Raw genomic sequence first — 13,713 nt, forward strand, 5'->3', positions numbered from 1 at the left:
AGCAATGTAAGAAGGGTGCAAGGCCAGATGTTGCATTATGATATAAACATGCCCTACCACTCCTGGCATGGAAGTGCATGAGTAATGAGAAATAATGTTTGCAGTGTAGGAGGCCAAATTGCCTATGGAAAAGCCTTCCAATCCTTAGATATGTAAATTTTTAAAAGGTGAATTCAGTTCTCACTACTACCTACAAAAAATGGGAGTTGTGCTCTATAAAATATACTTAACAATGCACCGCATAAAATGATCAGTGCACAATCATTTTCTCTTTCCTGGTGAAATTTATGTGATAGTTATCAACACGTCTATGTATATAGGGCATAAGACCTATAGCAGTATTACAGATGCAGTAGAGCTAAGTGTGAAGTCATGTTTTATGCATTGCAACATAACTCACTACCAATAACGTTTCGAAACTGACTTTTTTACATTTTTAAATTTTTATTGAATTTGTTGGGGTGACATTGGTTAATAAAATTATATAGGATTCATGTGTACAATTCTACAATATATCATAGTTTTATTGTATTGTGTGTTTACAACCTAAAGTCAAGTCTCCTTCTCCACCGTATACACCCCCTCTACCCTCTTCGACTGCCCCTACCCTGTTCTTTCTCTCTGGGAATCGTGTTGTTGTCCATGTATGTGGGGCACTTCTCTGTTTTTCCTTAATCCCCTCACCTTTTTCACCCAGCCCTGCAACTGTAATACCAATTTCTTCAGCCATGTTTCAGACTGAATTATGTATTTGTTAAGTCTATAGATAATATATTGCAAAACTGCCAATATTAAGAACAAGTCAAAGGTTATGAAAAGTATATGAAAAGAAGTTTAGTGTGTAGCAGATCATTAATAAAAATATTGTGCTTATATTAATTTTGTAATGTCTGTTTATCAGCTTTTATAAATTTATAATTTATTGTAATTGCTCAGAATATTGACCTTTCTAACAAGTTTTGTATTAATAATTGTTTTTTTTCTTTAAAAACACCCTCCACTACGTAAACTTCAGACCTCACAAAACTTGATAGCACCCTGGACAGTGAAATGATAATGCAGAACAGAACAGTTCTTTCCAGAAAAAGGACGTTAGTTCACTTCTCAAGCTACTAAGAGCTTTTGGTTAATCACTAAACTTGAATGAATCATTCCACAGAAGAGACTACTCTCAGAAATTGACTTCTTTACTTTTAGTATCTAGTTACAGACTCTTAATTCTCCAAAATGGATCAGCTTCATCCTAGACCAGATGTTGGAAAAAGCCTTTGGGTACCCTTATGCTTAATGACTTTCTCTTTCAAATTAGCATGAGACCTCTTGAGACTTTGTTTCCTCCCAGCAAAATGGGGCAACCAGGGCACAAGACCCTGAGATACCAAAAGAAGAGTTTGTCATGTTCTGATATTGCTCTAAGTAAAGAGTTTGTCTTAATTTCTATCTTCTTTTTTTTTCTTTTATAGAAGGTAAACCTAGGAAATCCTCTTTATGTCTTACAGATCAGAAATTGGGTTTGAGTTGTTTCTGAGATTAAAAAAAAGTGCTGTTTGTTGTAGTGATATTTTAACATTGTGGATATTCACAATGTAATATTTCAAATGTAAACTCCTATTAAAAATTGGTTCAACTAGCCCTGGCTGGTGTAGCTCAGTGGATTGAGTATGGGCTGTGAACCAGTGTTGCTGGTTCGATTCCCAGTCAAGGCAAAGGCCTGGGTTGCAGTCCAGGTCCCCATGGGGGCCATGTGAAAGGAAACCGCACATTAATGTTTCTCTCCTTCTCTTTCTCCTTCCCCTCTCTTCCATCTAAAAATAAATAAATAAAATCTTTTAAAAATATTGGTTCAACTCATTCTGTGTTACTAGACTTCAAGAATCTCTATAAACGTCTATAGATCTGTCATTAAGTACACATTAAAAATTGGAAGTTAGGAGCAAACTTTATTTTCACTATGATCCCTTTTTTTTTCCTTATAAAATTGTAAAGGGCTAGCCAGCCCAATAGATTGATTTATAATAGGATCAGTTTTCATTTAAGGGATCAGTTATGCTACGTTCTATAGTGTCCTGTGATTTCCTACATTCAGAATGTCCCAGATCAATCTCTTTGACTTCTTAAGGACAAATTCTTCAGTTTTTCCCTGGGAGGAAAATCACTTCCAATACCATAAATAGTAAAAAAGTAGATGGACAGGATCCAATCAATTTAAGGAAGGATCTAATTATTTTAAATTTCACTTTCATCTTTATTGAGGCTGAAACAATTGGTCTTTTAAATAAAACCTATGCTCTAATTTCTCAACTCTAAAAAAGCATGTTGAACCAATATCCTGAGCTACAAGCCCCGGGGACAAAGAGCAAGAGGAGCAAACAGATGAAGCTGCAGCATTTTGCTAATCTGTAAATTAAATGTTCCTCATGTGGTCTGTATTCCTTCTGCTAGAATCAGACATGTGCTTATTTCATTCCTTCCCTTCCTCTCCAAAATGCTTTTTATTTTCAGGTCTGTAGGAAGGCCTTGAACGATGGCTATATTTTTGTAGCTCTTGGTTGTAATCAAATGTATTTCCTTCTCTCATCTACATTTAAGTTTGGTGATGTCCTATCTGTCTGATCAATGTTTGAGCCTCTCAGCATTTTGCATTTTTGTTAAAAAGAGAGCTGAGAACTTCTTCCCCAAATTGGCTCAGATTAAGTGACCACCTATTTAGAGTCTTTAAACCTATGTGTTTCAGCCATCTTCCTCTACTCCCTTTCTTTCCACTTCTCTACTGTTGCTTCTTTTCCATGGCTCCTTCCCCTTTATTTCATTGTTATGCAAGAAAAACTAGGATCCCCTAATTTACTGATGGCACTTAGGTTGCCTCCAGCACTTTCCTGTTGTAAATTGTGCTGGACTCTTTGATTACAGTATACTCATTGACCTCCAGTACTGTAGTTCCCTCTGATCTGTGGTTTTGCTTTCCATGGTTTCAGGTACCTGTGGTCAACTTTGGTCCAAAAATATTAAGAACATTTTCAGAAGTAAACAATTTGTATGTCTTAAGTTTCTCAGTACTCTGAGCAGCATGATGCACAGTCCCACTCTGTCCCGCCCTGGATGGGAAGCATTGCTTTGTGCGGAGTTTCTACACTACAGACGCTCCCTACCCGTTAGTCACTCTGCAGCCAACTGAGTTATCAGGTAACTGTCATGGTAGTGCAGTGCTTGGGTTCAAGTCCCCCTTATTTTACCTAACAATGCCCCCAAAGCACAAGAGTAGTGATGCCAGCAGCTCTGATATGCTGAAAAGAAGCCTTTGTAAAGTGCTTCCTTTAAGTGAAAAGGTGAAGGTTCTCAATAAGAAAAAGAATTGTATGCTGAGGTTTCTAAGATCTATGGTAAATAGAAATCTTCTATCCCTGGAATTGTCTAATTTCTAAGTTAAACTTAATCATGGGTATGTGTGTATAGGAAAAAATATAGTATGAGGTTCAGTACTAGCTGTGGTTTTAGGTATCTACTGGGGGTCTTGGAACATGTCTGTTGAGGATAAGGGGGGGGGCTATTGTAGCTCTTATGAGATTTTCTAAATTCAAGACTTAATTTACTAGGGTATATGTCTCTACTATTCAGGCCTTCGATTTTCCCTAGATATAGAGATGATCAGTTTTACCAGCTACTATACCTTTTGTAATATAAAAAAAAATTTAAGCATGCACAAAAATTAAGAAAAAAACAAGTGAAAACATGACAACCATTAAATGACAATACATTTGTGAGATTTCAGTTAGCCAAGGCAGAAGATAAAGATCATGAATTAACTTTATCCTGTGAAAGGAGGAAACATACCAGTTTCTCAGATGACATGTATCTATATTTTGATTTAATGCAATTAATCAGATTGTACCATTCCAATAATATTAGTATCTCCTATATTGTCTTTTAAAATATATTTTATTGATTATGCCATTACAGTTCTATTTCCCCCCTTCATTCCCCTCCACCCTCCACACTCCCCCACCATTCCCCCCCTTTAGCTTACAACCACGTGTCTCAAGTTCTTTAGATTCTATATTTCCCATACTATTCTTGCCCTCCCCCCTATTTTCTACCTACCATCTACGCTGCTTATTTTCTGTACCTTCTCCCCCCTTCTCCTTCTCCCATTCCCCTGTTGCTAACCCTCCATGTGATCTTCATTTCTATGGTTCTGTTCCTGATCTAGCTGTCCTCTTAGTTTGTTTTTGTTTTAGGTGTGGTTGTTAATAACTGTGAGTTTGCTGTTCTTTCACTGTTCATCTTTTTTATCTTCTTTTTCTTAGGTAAGTCCCTTTAACATTTCATATAATAAGGGCTTAGTGATGATGAACTCCTTGAATTTGATCTTATCTGAGAAGCACTTTATCTGCCCTTCCATTCTAAATGAAAGCTTTGTTGGATAGAGCAATCTTGGATGTAGGTCTTTGATTTTATGACTTGGAATATTTCTTTCCAGCCCCTTCTTGCCTGTAAGGTCTCTTTTGAGAAATCTGCTGACAGTCTGATGGGAACTCCTTTGTAGGTGACTGTCCCCTTATTTCTTGCTGCTTCTAGGATTCTCTCTTTCATTTTAATCTTGGCTAATGTAATGATGATGTGCCTTGGTGTGTTCCCTCTTGGGTCCAACTTCTTTGGGACTCTCTGAGCTTCCTGGATTTCCTGGAAGTCTATTTCCTTTACCAGATTGGAAAAATTCTTCTTTATTATTTGTTCAAATAAGTTTTCCACTTGTGGCTGTTCCTCTTCCCCTTCTGGTACCCCTATAATTCAGATGTTGGAGCATTTAAAGATGTCCTGGAGGTTCCTAAGCCTCTCCTAATTTTTGTTTCTTCATTGTTTTCTGTTTGGTCATTTTTTTCCTCTTTCTGGTTCACTCCTTTGATTTGAGTCCCAGTTTCCTTTCCATTACTATTGGTTTCCTGTGAACCAATAGTAAATGAATTTCTATTCATTTACTGTGAAATGAATTTCTATTCATTTCAATTAGTTTAGCCTTCATATGTTCCTTCAATTTGCGACTATAATCAACCAATTCTGTGAGCATCCTGATCACCAGTGTTTTGAACTGTGCATCTGAAAGTTTGGCTATTTCTTCATCGCTTAAATTTATTGGCTCTGGAGCTTTGAGTTGTTCTTGAGCCCTGTTTTTATCTGTTTGTGCCTCTTACGTATGAGGAGGTGTTCACCAGGGTGGGGCCACCCAAGTTGCTGGTTTGTGATGCTGTATGTGGGGGCGGGGTCAGAGAGAGACAATGGCAGTCCCCTCTGCTGCTTCCTGCCACTGGGGCCTGCGTGGTCTGTCTCACAGCTTCGCTCCTTCACTGGTTTATCTGCACTCGACTGTGTGACTTTGGTCAGCCCTCAGTGAGTCCACCGCCTTCCGCCCTCAGTGGGTCTGCCCGCTACTCCACACCTGGGATCCGCCCACAGCTGCCTGCGCACCTGGGTTGCGAGTCCCGGTTGGTCCAGTGGATCTTTCCCGCCTGACCCAGCTCTGCTGCTGGCTCTGCCCCTCTTACCAGTTTGGCTGAAGGGTTCGTTGTTGTCAGACTTCGTGTAGTTCAATTTTCTGTGATTTGGCTGTGTTTTTATTGCTAAAACTTTGTTGTTTTTAAACTTGGTTGTGTGAGAAGGTGCAGTGATTCCACCTACGCCTCCATCTTGGTGGAAGTCTCCCTATATTCTCCAACAGTCTCACATATATTCAAAAATCTATAAAATGGCAATAGTAATATTAACTATCAGAAACTGACATTTTTGTAGATCAAAGTTGTTAAATATGGCCAGCCAATTTTATCCCACCACACCTTGTGGGGTAATTACAATTAGTAATATAGAGAAAAACTGCTCTTATCCCTACATCTATTCAAACCTAATGCTCATGTTAATGGTTACTTTTGTGTCCTTCTAGAATATCTTTCCCTCTAATAAGCAAATAAAAGTGTATATTTATTATTTTTATTTTTTTTTGCAAAACACATTGTTAAACATATTCACTGTTCTGTGCCTTGCTTTTTAAAAAACTTGATAACATATTACATTATCTGTAGCTTCTCCCTCTTTGAAAAAACAAGTGTTACATATTCCATTGTAAGAGTATAATATGACTTATTGGCCCCAGTTGATGGATTTTTCAGGTTGATGATTTTTAAGATGACTATATCAGCAGATACTTTGCTATTATAAGCAATATTTTAACAAATAAGATGACATTACAAAAGGTGAAAGGGATTAGGAAGTACAAATTGCCATTTATAAAAGTAGTTAAGGGGATGTAAAGTACAGAATAGGGAATGCATAGTCAATAATATTTTAATAACTATGTAAGGTGTCAGATGGGTACTATTTGTACTGGGGTGATCACTTCTTAAGGTATGTAAATGTCTAATTATTATGTTGTACATCTGAAGCCTATATATAATACTAATATTATATATAAGCTGTAATTAAAAAAATAAATTAAAAAATAAATTTTAGAAGAATAAAAAGAATAATTATTAAGAGAAAAAGATTGACATTATATCCTATGAGTGCAGATATATATTAAGATGCATTCTTTAAAAAAAGATGCATTCTTTAAAATGTAATTGCTCAGTCAAATGGTGAGAGTATGTGCCCTTTTGATAGTTACGGCCACGTTGCCTCCATGGAGTCAGTGTGTGCTCTGCCAAGCAATACATGGAAATGCCCTTTCCCTACAACCTCACCAAAATGTACCAAGAAATGGCAGAAATTTTTGCTAATATGATAGGAAAAATTTGTATTTTAGTATGCTTTTAATTTGTATTTCTATTACTATAAATAAGGCTTGTATATTTTTTTCATTTAAGGAATATATTTTTCCTCTTGCAGAAAGCCTCTTCACCTCTTTTCTTCATTTGCTGTTAAGCTATTGGTCTTGGCCTTATGAAATATTTTCTAGAAGCTCTTTATGTATTAGAAAGATTAGCAATATATTATTAATAGAACTTCTAAATACTTCTCCCACGTAATCATTTTTAATTTGACCTTGTTTATATTTTTATTTTTACTGAGCAGAAGTTTTTATTTTTATGGAGGTGAAGATAACCACTTATCTATCTCTTCTTTAATAGCTAGATTTTGAATCATATTTGGGCCTTCCTCCAAGCATATGAAGGATTTTGCTCCAGTTTTCTTCTAGGAACTTTAAGGTTTTTAAAAATATTTAATTATTTCATTCTTATGGAACTTAACATATTATAGAATGTAAAATTTAACCATTCTTACTTTCAGGTGGCTGTCTAGATTTCCCATCGCCAAGTATTGAAAAGCCTATCTAGTCTCCAATCATTTCGGATGCCAGTGTTTTTAGGTCTATCCCTGGATACTGGTTTTGTTTCATATTTATTTTGTTCCATTGTCTATCCTGACAGCTAGCTGTATCTCACTTATTGTACTATGAACAGTTTATTATCCGTTTTTAACATGATAGTTCTATAACATTTTCAAAGTTTTTCAAGTTATTTCTGTTTACTTTTCCATATAAACTTTAAAATCACTTTTTTTAGTTTTTAAAAATTACCTATTGATACTTTTGAGACTATATTACATTTCTAAATTAATTTACACAGAAGTGATATGTTGTTATTTTTACTCTACAAATTATATTTATTTTGTTATAATTAAGAATGGGTTTCTTTTCCTGTTACATTTTGTAACTTGTTTCAGGTATAGATGAAATTTATTGATTTGTGTATATTAATTTTCTACTCTGCTACCTTATTGAATTCTCTTACTGCTTGTTTTCAAGTTAATTTCATTTTTCAAGTATATAATCATATCATTTGCAAACAGTGATAACTTTATCTCTTCTTTCCTACTTTATATAAGCAACACATGAAAACGTTATCATTGTATAAACTGAAAACAATACAGAAATACTTTTACTCACAAATAAGAATTCTTCCTAACTTCTTCAATTCTTCACCCAAAGCTCTTTCTTTAGATTTCCATAGATATGTATATAAAAACACCCATAGTTTTGTTTTTTTATTTTCATATTTGGAAAGTAATTTATATTCCATTATTTTATATAGTTGTCTTAAATTTTTTAATGAATTATAAGTTTAGAAGTTACAACTACAGAGTAATGAACTTATTTTCCTAAATTATTTTATAGGAAGTCATTGACCTGATACTCCATAAACTGTATATGGAAATTCAGAGTGAATGCCCTACATACAAGGATGTTACTCAATAGAATCATCAAAATCAGCTAATCAACATCAACACACTAAACTATATAATCCTGCATTCTTCATTTTTCCAATGTCCCAATAATATTCTTTATGGCAAAAGGATCCAGTTCAGCATCACATGTTGCATTTAGTTGTAATGCTTCTTTTATTTTGTAGAATTTCCCTCGATTTGGGTTGGTTTGATTACTTTCTTCCCTTATGATTACATTCAGGTTACACACAGGAATACATTGGCAATGTATTGGAGCAATGCCTAAGGAGCAAATCTGTTCTCATTGTTTCTTATCTGGAGGCACGTGATTCCCCATTTGTGCCATTGCTGACTATACTTATTTGGATCATTTAATTAAGGTGCTGTCTGTAGGGCTTTTCCACTGTTATGTTACTCTTTTATCCTTTTTAAGTCACAGTTGAGCCTTAAACAACATGAGTTTGAACTACATGGGTCCACTTACATGCAAATTTTTTTCAATAAGTGGAGCTGGCCTTTTATATCAATGTGTTTCCAATCTGCAGATTCAATCAACCTGGGATTGAAATGGTATTTTTTGCACTCGTAACTGCAGTTTTCTTTTTTTAAACATTTTTTTAATGATTATGCCATTACAGTTGTTCTATTCCCCCCTTCATTCCCCTCTACCCTACACACCCCTCCCCCACCATTCCCCTTTACTTCATGAACACGTCTCAAGTTCTTTAGATTCTGTATTTCCCCTACTATTCTTACCCTCCCCCTATCTATTTTCTATCTGTCTGTGCTACTTATTTTCTGTACCTTCTCCCCCCTTCTCCTTCTCCCACTCCCCTGTTGCTAATCCTCCACATGTTCTTCATTTCTATGGTTCACTCCTGATCTAGCTGTCCTCTTAGTTTGCTTTTGTTTTAGGTGTGGTTGTTACTAACTGTGAGTTTGCTGTCCTATCACTGTTTATCTTTTTTTATCTTCTTATGAAAGCTAAACTAATTGAAATGAATGGTAATGCACAGAAAACCAACAGTAATGGAAAGGAAACTGGGACTCAAATCAAGGGAGTAGACCAGAAGGAAGAAAAAAATGACCAAACAGAAAAATATGAAGAAACAAGAATTCAAAAAAATGAGGAGAGGCTTAGGAACCTCCAGGACATCTTTAAATGTTCCAACATTCGAATTATAGGGGTACCAGAAGGGGAAGAGGAACAGTCACAAGTGGAAACCCTATTTGAACAAATAATAAAAGAGAACTTCCCCATTCTGGCAAAGGAAATAGACTTCCAGGAAATCCAGGAAGCTCAGAGAGTCCCAAAGAAGTTGAACCCAAGAAGGAACACACCAAGGCACATCATCATTATATTAGCCGAGATTAAAATGAAGGAGAGAATCCTAGAAGCAGCAAGAGGTAAGGGGACAGTCACCTACAAAGGAGCTCCCATCAGACTGTCAGCTGATTTCTCAAAAGAGACCTTCCAGGCAAGAAGGGACTGGAAAGAAGTATTCCAAGTCATGAAATCCAAAGACCTACAACCAAGATTGCTCTATCCAACAAAGTTTTCATTTAGAATGGAAGGACAAATAAAGTGCTTCTCAGATAAGACCAAATTCAAGGAGTTCATCATCACCAAGCCCTTATTATATGAAATGTTAAAAGGACTTACCTAAGAAAAAGAAGATAAAAAATGTGCAGTTTTCTTATTACAGATTAAAAGTGCTGATTTTTGCCCTGGCTGCTGTGGCTCAGTGGATTGAATGCTGGGCTGTGAACCAAAGGGTCATTGGTTTGTTTCTCATTCAGGGCACACACCTGAGTTGCCGGCCAGGTCCTTGGTAGGGGGTGCATGAAAGGCAACCACACATTTATGTTTCTCTCCCTCTCTTTCTCTCTCCTTTCCCATCTCTAAAATCTTCAAGACAATAAAAGTGCTGTTTTTGACCTGGGGTTGGTTGAATGTGAGGATGCAGATGGGAAGCTTCAACTGTAGAGTCAAAAGTTATACTTCAGGTTTTTGACTGAGAGGGGCCGGATTAATCTCCCTTCCCCCACTGGCCGACCGCACTCTGCTTGTGTTGTGCAAGGATCAACTATAGTAAACATTTTGTGAGGAGTTACTTTGAAACCATCTAAGTGTCTACTCTTCATGAAAGTTTTTACTTATTTGCTAATGTATTTACTTGTGTCTGTATGAACATGATTTTCTATTTTATTCAATGGGTTATAATGCATTTCTAAAGTTTTCCGAAGCAGTTGTAGTTATTAAAACTCCCACAACAAAGTGTGAGAATTACAGTTGTTCTATGTCCTTGACATTTGATGTTGTTAGACCTTCTAATTACTATCATTCTACTGTGTGGAAAGTGGTACCTTTGTGATTTTTAACTGGCGTGTAATTGTTGACTAATGATGTTGATCACTAAGTGTTGTGGGTTATCCATGTATCTTCTTTTGTAAAGTATTAAAACGTTTTGCCCACTTTAAGATTTTAAATGATTTGTTTATTTTATTTTAACATAATAATTATTTGTTAATTATTTTTGTTATTGATTTGTAGCTTATTGTATATTTCAGATATAAATTCTCTGCCAAATATATGTATTTTCTCATTCTAGTTTAAATCTTGTCTCTTCATTTTCTTAGTGGTGATCTTTGATGAGCAAAAAGTTCTACATCTTGATGAAATACAATTTTTTATTTTTTAAATGATTAGTTCTTTTTGTATTCTGTCTAAAAATATTTTGCCAGCTCAAGTTCATAGAGGCATTATTTTTCTAAAACATTCAAATTTTAGCTTGTACATACAGATTTATGATTACTTTGAATTGATTTCTGCAAATGGCAAGCAGTAAAAGGTCAAGGTTCTTTAAAAAAAAACAATTCAGATGGATATCCTGTTATTTCAGTGCCATTTGTTGAAAAGGCTTTACTCCACTGAGTTCCCTTGATGTTCTTCTGTTGTTACCGTTAAGGTGAAATTTGCATAACACAAAATTAACCATTTTAAAGTGTAGAATTCAGTGACATTTAGAACATTCATGGTGTTGTGCAACCAAAGCTATCAAGTTTCAAAACATTTTCATCACTTCCAAAGAATCCCGTACCCTCTCAGCAATCACTCTCTATCCCATTTCCTCAGTACTTTTCTTAGAAATCAGCCAGTCAATGACCTGATGAATATGATCAGACCTTGATTCTGTTCTACTCAACTACTTAACTATCTGTATGCCAAAACCCCATTTAAAAAATATGGTGGCTTTGGAACAAGTCTTGGACCACATTGTAAAAGTTTCCCAACTTTATTCTGTTTCAAGATTGTCTTGACTGTTCCAGGTTCTTTGCATTCCTGTGTAAATCCTGGAATTTGCTTGTTGTTGTCTACTGAAATAAAGATAATATATTTTTAAATTAATTAATGTTCCAATTATAGTTGACATACAATATTGTGTCAGTTTCAGGTATACAACTTAGTTATTAGACATTTATATACTTTATATTGTGATCACCTCAGAGTCTAGTACCCATCTGACACCATACATGCTTTAGTTATTAAAATATTATTGACTACATTCCCTATGCTGTAATTTATATACTTTTAAAATATAAATGGCAATTTGTACTTAATTCCTTTTACATTTTTAACCCAACTTCCCAACTCCTCTTCCATGTGGCAACCACTAATTTGTTCTCTGTACCTATGAGTTTGTTTCTGTTTTGTTTATTTATTTATTTTTATATTTCACATATAAATGAAGTATTTGGTTTTTTTCTGTCTTTATTTCATTAGCATAATACCCTCTAGGTCCATCCACGTTACCTCAAATGGCAAGATTTTTTTTATAGCTGAGTAATATTCCATTGCATATATGTATATATTTACCATCTCTTATCCATTCACCTATTGACAGACACATAGGTTGCTTCTATATCTGGTCTATTGTAGGCCTGGTAATGTTTTGATGGAGATTGTACTGAATCTATACATAAATTTGAGAAGCAGTGACATCTCAACAATACTGAGCCTTTAAATCCATTAATATGGTATTCATTGTTTAAGGCATCTTAATTTTTCTCAGCAGTGTTTTCATGTTTTCAGCATAGATGTCTCTTATTATTATATGTTATTGCTAGTAGTTTGAATTTTTAGATAATAAAATTATTTATTGGTTGTATTTAGAAATGCAGATAAGTTTTGTATATTGACCTGAAATCCTGTGACTTTGCCAAATACACTTACTAATTCAAATAGGTTTCTACAGATCACTTAGCATTTTCTATGTATATATAATCATATCATCAGCAAATAACAATTTTGCTTCTTCCCTTTTAATCTTAATACAATTATTACACTTTCTTGCTTTAATTCCCTCTCTTGGGTCTCCAAAACAATGTAAAAAAGTTGTGGTGGGAATGAATATACATCTTTCCTTAATCCCAATCTGAGGAGAATATCATTCAACATTTCATCATTAAGTATTATATTATCAGAAGACTTTTTATAAATACCCTTTATCAGGTTGAGAAAGTTCATGTATGTTACTGGTTTTCTGAGATTTTTAAATTACTATTATTCTTTGGTAATTTATTTTGCCAAATATATTTCTTGGACAGCTTTTTAGATAATAACCCAATTTTTACTTTATTCTCTTAGTATAGTGAAGTATTGATTGTTTTTCAAGTGTTAAAACTAACTTTCGTTCCTGAAATAAACCCCACTTGCTGATTTTTTTTTGTTTTTTTGTTGTTAATTTCATACACAAATATCTTATTAAGGATAAATACACATGTTCTGGAGTAATATTTGTCTGTAATTTGCTTGTCTTGTAATATCCTTGCTAAATTTTGGAATAAGAGTTACGCTGTGGCCTCTGAAAACAGATTGGGAAATCTCCCCGCCCCCCTATTTTCTAAAAGAATTTGTATGCAGTTGGTTTTCTTTCTTTCTTAAATGTTTGATAGAATTCACCAGTAAAGCCATTGAGTCCTAGATTTTTGTGGTGCAAATATTTTTATCTATGTACAATTTTTGAAAGAATATAAAGCTATAAAACATTTTTATTTCTTTAGTACATTTTGGTAAACTGTTTCCACAAGTATTGGTCCATTTCACCTAATTTATTGAATTTATTGGTACAATCAGCTCTCCAAACAAACAGATTAAATATTTTAAAGAAAGAAATTACAGAAAGTTTCAAAAAGGAAAACTTCAATTTGCCATGCGCCATGAGTCCAGGCAAATGAAGTGATGTGTAGGCACGCCCTGCTGTGGCTTATGTGGCAACACAGGTTATATGCAAATACTAGGCCATTTCATATAAGGGATTTGAACATCCTCAGATTTCGCTATCTGTGGGGGTCCTGAAATGAATTCTCCTTAGATACTGAGGAATGACTGTATTTCATTCTTTATACTATCCTTTAAAAAATGTCTTTAATGTTACAAGTTTTTAGTAATATCCTCTCTTTATTCCTGAAATTGGTAGTTTCTGTTTTCTCTCTTTTTAT

This window comes from Artibeus jamaicensis, unplaced genomic scaffold, assembly GCF_021234435.1.
Source record: "Artibeus jamaicensis isolate MK-2021 breed Jamaican fruit bat unplaced genomic scaffold, CSHL_Jam_final contig_1284, whole genome shotgun sequence".
Lineage (NCBI taxonomy): Eukaryota > Metazoa > Chordata > Mammalia > Chiroptera > Phyllostomidae > Artibeus > Artibeus jamaicensis.